Genomic DNA, 8,187 nt, shown 5'->3' with positions numbered 1-8,187 from the left:
AAAAAGATATGGTATTTGCTAAGAGATAAAAGGGTGGATCAATGGAATAGAGTAGGGGTAAATGACCTCAGCAAGAGAGTGTTCAATAAACCCAAAGATCCCAGCTTTTGGGACAAGAATTCACTATTTGACAAAAACTGCTGGGAAATTGGAAAACAGTATGGGTAAAATTAGGTTTAGATCAACATTTCACATTTTACACCAAGATTCACTCAGAATGGGTAAATAATGAAATATAACGAGGGAAATCATAAAAAATTAGGTGAACATAGAATAGTATACCTGTCAGATCTATGGGAAAGGAAAGAATTTAAGACCAAGCAAGAGATAGAGAACATTACAAAATACAAAATGAATATTTTTGACTACTTTAAATTAAAAAGGGGTTGTACAAACAAAACCAATGCAACCAAAATGAGAAGGGAAGTAACAAATTGGAAAAATTTTTTATAACAAAAAACTCTGACAAAGGTCTAATTTCTCAAATTTATAAGGAACTAAGTCAAATGTAGAAGAAATCAAGCCATTCCCTGATTGACAAATGGTCAAGGGATATGAACAGACAATTTTCACATGAAGAAATCAAAACTATCAATAATCACATGAAAAAGTGTTCTAAATCCCTCCTGATTAGATAAAATGTAAATCAAAACAACTCTGAGGTACCACCTCACACCTAGAAGATTGGCTAATATGGCCATAAAGGAAAACAATAAATGTTGGAAGGGATGTGGCAGAATAGGGACACTAATACACTGCTGGTGGAGCTGTGAATTGATTCCGCTAATCAGGAAGACAATTTGGAATTATGCCCAAAGAGTTTTTAAAAAAAATTTTTAAACCATTAACTTCTGTGTATTGGCTCATAGGTGGAAGAGTGGTAAGGGTGGGCAATGGGGGTCAAGTGACTTGCCCAGAGTCACACAGCTGGGAAGTGTCTGAGGCTGGATTTGAACCTAGGACCCCCCGTCTCTAGGCCTGACTCTCAATCCACTGAGCTACCCAGCTGCACCCCAAAGAGTTTTAAAAGAATGCATACTCTTTAATCCAGCAAAAATATTCATAGCTGTACTCTTTATGGTAGCAAAAAAATTGGAAAATGAGGGGGTGTCCCTTGACTGGGGAATGGATGAACCAATTGTGGTATCTGATGGTGATGGAATACTACTGTGCTGTATGGAAATGATGAACTGGAGGATTTCTTTATGAACTGGAAGAACCTCCAGGAACTGATGCAGAGTGAAATGAGCAGAACCAGAAGAACACTGTACACAGAAAGTGAAACACTGTGGAACAATCCAATGTAACGGACTTTGCTACTACAAGACAATCCCAAGGGACTTATGGGAAAGAATGCTATCTACATTGAGAGAAAAAACTGTGGGAGTAGAAACATAGAAGAAAAACATATGAGTTATCATTTGTTATAGGGATATATGATTTGGGGTTTTGGTTTTAAAAGATTGCTTTATTACAAAAATGAATAATATGGAAATAGGATAGAGTTTATATAACCCAGTGGAAGGGTTTACTGGCTCCAGGAGGGGGGGGAAAAAAGAGGGGAAAGAAAGAACATATAATGTAAACATGGAAAAATATTTTAAAAAATTAAATGGTTGAAGGTCGTCTAGAAGATCCTTATGGCCTTGCCACTGTTGGAGTATTATGTGAAAGGCCTACAGTTCCTCCTTTCTCCACTATAGGAATTAATTTCCCTTAAAGGCAACTATGCTCTTACTGGGATTTAATTGACCCCTGCCTCCTGGTCTTAGCTTCCTCCTCACCCAATGATATAAAAAGCTTCAGCCATATAGAGTCAAGGTTCCTCTAACTTGATGGATTTCTAAAGACCAAAAGATTTTACTGCCATGACTTCTCCTACTTACCAGATATATTTCCATCCCAGAATAGCTAAGTCTCACTGTATCCATTGCATATCCTTGCTGTATTAGGGAAAATTAAACCTCCTTTTGTTAACTGTTTAATAATTTATGAGTACCTCGTTTCATTCCAATATCAAAACCAATATCCTTGTCTTGGAGTTGGTACTAAGACAAAAGGTAAAGGGATTTTTTTTAAGGGGAAAAAATGACTAAAAAAGAAACAGATTAAGAAGAACAAGAGGCCAAGAATATCAAGGGAATTGATGGGAAAAAATATGAAGGAAGGAAGGAAGCCTAATTCTACTGTTTCTCAAACTGTATTATAGGACAGCAACCATCAAAACAATCTGGTACTAGTTAAGAAATAGAGTAGTAAATTCATGGAATAGATTAGGCATTCAACATACTGTAAATGACCATGATAACCTAGTGTTGGACAAACCTAAGGATCCACGCTTTTGGAAGAATAACTCACTATTCAACAAAAACTGCTGGGGAAACTGGAAAAAAGCATGACAGAAACTAGTCATAGGCTCTCATGCTATATACTAAGATAAAGTCAAAATAGATACATGATATAACCCAGATCCATCTCCAAGAAGGGTGGCAGAGAAACAATTTGGATCATATGACTTCAGAAAATTTATGTGGAAAATTATTACATGTAATTGGTAAAATAAAATATCTTTTTTTAAAATGGATACATGATTTAGAAATGAAGGGTGATACCATAAACAAATTAGCGAAACACAAAATAGTGTATCTGTCAGACTTCTGGATAAAGAAAAAAATTATGACCAGTCAGGACATAGAGAGCATTGTGACATGTAAATAGATAATTGACTACATTAAATTAAAAAGGTTTTACACAAAAAAACAATGCAACCAAGATTAGAAGGGGAACAGAAAACTGGCAAAAAGTTTTTATACCTAGTCTCTAACAAAAGCCTCATTTCTCAAATATATAGAGAACTAAGGCAAATTTATAAGAACATAAGTTTTACCCCATTTGATAAATCATCAAAGTAAAAAAAATGGTCAAAGAAAAAGACAGTTCTTGGAGAAATTAAAACTATCTTTAGTCATATGAAGAAATGTTCCAAATCACTATCAATTAGAAAAATGGAAATTGAAACAACTCCAAGATACCTTATCTTACTGGCTAATATGACAAAAAAAAAAAAAAAAAGGAAAATTATGTTGCAATGGATGTGGGAAAATTGGAATACTAATATACTGTTGGTGAAGCTATGAACTAATCCAACCATTCTGTAGAGTTTTTTGAAACCAAGCCAAAAGGGCTATAAAACTGTGCATATTTTTTGAACCAGCAATACCACTCACTACTTGGTCTGTATACCAAAGAGATCAAAGATAGGGGAAAAGGATCTATTTGTACAAAAACATTTATAGCAGTTCTTTTTGTGGCAAAGAATTAGAAAGCAAGAAGATGTTCATCAGTTGGGGAATGGCTGAACAAGTTGTGGTATATGATTATAATGGAATACCATAAGAAATGGCAAACAGGGTAGCTAGGTAGCTCAGTGGAGAGGGAGGTCCTGGTTTGAATCTGACCTCAGACACTTCTTATCTGTGTAACTGTGGACAAGTCACTTAACCCTATCCTTAGCTCTTACCACTTGTCTGCCTTGGAACCAATGCTCAGTATCTAAGAAGGTAAGAGTTTAAAAAAAACAGAAAAGAAAGAAATGGTGACAGGATAATCAACAAAAAATCCTGGAAGGATTTATATGAAATGATGCAAAGTAAAGTGAGTTGAACCAGTAAAAAACTGTACACAGTAACAGCAATAATACATGATGATCAAGTGTGAATGACAACTATTATCAACAATGCAAGAATTCAAGACAACTCCAAGAGACTCATGAAGAAAAAGGCTATCCAGTACCATAGAACGAATTGATATAGTCTGCATGAGGATTAAAGCATACCATTCTTTCCTTCATTTCTTTTATGAGTTTTTTCTTATATAAGTGACACGCATTTTCTTTTACAATATAAGCATGGAAATATGTATTGCATGATAGAACATGTATAATCTATATCATATTACCTGTTGTCTGGGGCAGGGGGGAAGGGAGAGGAGGGAAAGGACATGGATGGCAAAATATCAGATAACAATTACTAAAAGTTATATTTACAAGTATGGGAAAATATAACGAAATTTTTTCTTAACTAAATTAAAAATGTTTATGAAATGAAAGAAGAGAAACTGATAATGGGGGAAAATTTTATAGCAAGTTTATCTGATAAAGTTCTCATTCTCAAATATATAAAGAACTAAGTCAAATTTATAAGAATACAAGATACAAGTCATTCCCCGATTGATGGACATCTCCTCAAAGATGATCAACTGTGAATGACTAAGCGATTGTCAGCAATACAATGATGTAAGACAATTCAGAAGGATTTTTCATGAAAAATGCTATCCATCCTCAGAAAAAGAACTTACAGTATCTGAATGCAGACTTAAAATTTTTTTTGGATCTATGCAACTGTTTTTTCCCTTTTATAATTTTTATTTTATTTTCAATATTTTTCCAGGGTTACATGATTCATGTTGTCTCCCTTCCCTCTTCCCTCCCCCCTCCCAGAGCTGACAAGCAATTCCACGGGGTTATACATTTATTATATGGAAATGCTTTTTAACATTGTACATTTATAACATATCAAATTGCTTGCCTTCTCAATGAGAGGAGAAAAAGGAAAGAATTTGGAACTCAAAAATTTAAAAAGCAAATGTTAATCATTGTTTTAAAATATAACTGGAAATTTTTAAAATTCAGAAACAGAAATGTATTGACATATTTAACTTACTTATAATTTATTAACTTGTTGACTTAAGCAAATAACTTCACCTCTGTTTACCTTGGTTTCCTAATATACAAAAAGAAAAAAATTGCTCCTGTCTCTGAGGATGGTTGTACGATCACAAGATTGTAAAGTACTTGGCACAGTACCTGTCTCATGGCAAACACTATAGAAATGTTAAGAAATGTAAGTATGTAATGTCTGGAATGCAATCAATACAAAATGCAAAAAATGTTTAAATGAATAATTTTCTATGTAAGATAGTTTGAAAGTGCAGTCAATTGAATTAATGTCACCTAACTATTAATAAGTTTTGTTTCATGCTTCAAAAACATTGTATTGCATATGTTTTGGTGTGAAAATTTTTTTCTTATATTGTGAAATTTGGGAAACCATTATTTCAGAAATGCTATTTGAAAAGTAACTTCTCTTTTAATATGGATGCTGTTAGATTATGAATTGAACTATTAAAAGGATTGGTCACAATACTTGAAGACTATTTGATAGGGTATATTTTGCTTTAAAATGGGTAATAACTAACTTGGAAAAAAAGGTAGCAAAGTCCTCCTAAATTGTCCTTATTTGTAATATTCCTTGCCCTTCTACTTGGGTAGGGTCATAAAGATCTTATCTACCCTGCTGATCACATGCTGTAATATTTTCAAAGACTGAAATTTATGAAATTAGAAATGCATAAGTTAGCTTATAGTGAAGAGTGAATTTCATCAAAGATTACTTGGTTATCACTTATGAAAATTATAAAAACTTTATCTGTTAAGAAATAGTCTGGGAATTTGAGAGTAACTAGAAATTTTGAGTTTGAGGGGGTTTTGAGTTAAATTATCATGGCCTGGGTTCAAATGTGGCCTCAGATACATCCTAGCTTTGTGACCCTGGGCAAGTCACTTAACTCCAATTTATAGTTCTTCTACCTGATACTTACTATCAATCCTAAGGCAGAAGGTAAGGGTTTAAAAAAAGAGAGGGAGAAAAGAATGCCATGTGCTGCTCAAAGGGAATACAATTTAAGAACTGTTACTGGTAGATGCCTATGTCTGGGAAAGTTGAGGGAATCACCTTGAATAGGCAAAGGCAGGGTCTTTTTGATTTGGTTTCCCCATTGTTTCTCTTCTAAATAACTTTTCCTATTTGGTTAATTTGGAGGCTGGTTTTTGGTACTCTGTGAATAAATGTGTAATTTTGTTTCACAATTGACTATGAATTATGATTCTTGTCTAGAATCAAACAGAACTATGAGAGTTTTTTTTATTATCATAACCATGTCCCTCTGTTTTTCTTTCATTGTAAACTTTCTGTCATCAGGGCAGGTAAACAGTGAAAGTTTGTCATTGCAATATTAGAACTATTAACTCATTAATACTAAACATCTGAGTTATTATACTGGGATCTAAGTATGAAAGATCTTATTCTTGTTCATCTATATTTGTGGGGTACTCCATATCATATATATAAATGAGTTCTTAGGCTCTTGCTCATAGTTACATATACATGTATAAGATTAGGTCCTTAAAGTTCTCATTCCTTCAAGATGATATGAAGATTACATATATATACATGTATATATATATATATTTACATATACATATATAGATAGATATCCTTAAAAAGAGAATAAGATAAGAATGTTAAAGTTTTAAATTTATTGGAGTAGTGAACCTTGGGAGATAGATTAGACTATTTTCTCTAAGAATTAGGATATCTATATCTTTATCAATATCAATATCTATATCTATATGATTGGCTTCCCAATGTTTCAGATGGGGTATATGGACCTTGAATATGCTTGGTAACAAGTTCTCAAAATGAGATGGTTTTGACATATAAAATTTCAATAATAATTATAAACCTTTTAAATCACTCCCCTCCTTCCCCATTTTGAAGTCTCTGATAATATAAAGAGACCAAAGGGCTCATTTTACAAGTCAGGACCTCATGGATTTTTAAAGTTTCTTCCTTCAGCCTATGGATGACATTTCTGTGTCTGGTACCGAGTTTGGGTAAAGATGGCGAATAATTTGATATAGGTTATACATGTGCTCTCGTGCAATACATATTTCCATATTCACTATGTTGTGAAAGAAGATACCTCTCCAGCATATGAGAAAGACTCATGAAGGAAATAAAGTGAAAAATGGCATGCTTGATTTGCATTTAGACCCAACATGAAAAACAGAACTTTTAGTCTCCAAGACAGTTTAATCACAAATGGACTCCCAGATCATGTGAGGTTCTCCCTAGAGGGGTTGGGAACTTGACTGTCAATTGGAAATCATACTCTCACCTTCATGTGAGCAACTAAACCGTCCTGGATGAAAACTTCAATTATTTCCTTCAGGACATAGAACAAAGACTTAGAAGATAGTCTCTTAGAAGTTGCACAAAGGCAGGGATAAAGCTATGACACTTGAGTAACAAAATTAAAGATTCCAAAAAAGTTAAAACACTAGAGATAAATTTTTTATTTTTAGAATTGGACTTTTAAAAAATATCAAATTCACAAGAATTGACTAAATGCAATATTTGCAACTTATTTTTTAAAAATGTGTTTGGAGAAGCCTACCTTAATTTTTGTTTAGTCACTATGATCCTGTCTGGCTCTTTGTGACCCCATTTGGTGTTTTCTTGGCAGAGTATTGGAGTGGTTTACCATTTCCTTCTCCAGCTCATTTTATATATGAGGAAACGGAAGCAAACAAAGTAAAGAGACTATAACCTTCTTGAAGAGAGGAACTATTCCAAATGCCATTTACTATATTAGCTTGGCAACCTCTCTGGGCCTTAGTTTTCTCATCTGTAAAATGAGGGAAGTTGGCTTAGATAAGCTCAAAAGTCTCTTCTAGATGCAGGACTATGATTTTTGTTGTTGTATACTGTTATGAGGAAGATTAGATTAGTTATTGATTAGGTATTAAGATGTATCTAGCAGGAAGGAGCTGGAGCTGGGAATTCCCGGGTGGAATGAGGGAGCAGGAAGAAGTGACTTGTGCTCTGGGAAGGACTCCATTGGGGGTTAACACAAACTGTGGTTAGCCCTGGGAGCACTCAGAGTAAAAGGACATCCTGTATCCTGAATTTCCCCTGGGATCCTGAGTGGTGGCATCTAGCAGAGAGAGAAGATCAACAGTCCTGTACCAAGGAAGAGGAGGAGTTTGGGATCTACCTGGTGGACAGAGTCTTGAGCACACCTTCCCTACTTGGTACCTGAGACAACCTTGGCTCTTGGCATCCAGAGATCATCAGTGGATTGCAGTGAGAATCCCAAAGCCACAAAGCCCCTAGCTGAGCTGCTCAAGCCTGGCAGGTTCCAGGTCTGAGGCAGTCACCCAGAGACTCCACTGCTCCTTGGGCCCTGTCAGTTTAGATTACTAAGTTAGTATAGAAATAAGTCTTTCCTTTCCCTGTGGGTTATGTCATTAGATTTAAGGTTTTAGAGTAGACATTCCTATCCCAC

This window comes from Gracilinanus agilis, chromosome 6 (assembly GCF_016433145.1).
Source record: "Gracilinanus agilis isolate LMUSP501 chromosome 6, AgileGrace, whole genome shotgun sequence".
NCBI lineage: Eukaryota > Metazoa > Chordata > Mammalia > Didelphimorphia > Didelphidae > Gracilinanus > Gracilinanus agilis.
Note: the sequence above shows the minus strand (reverse complement) of the source record.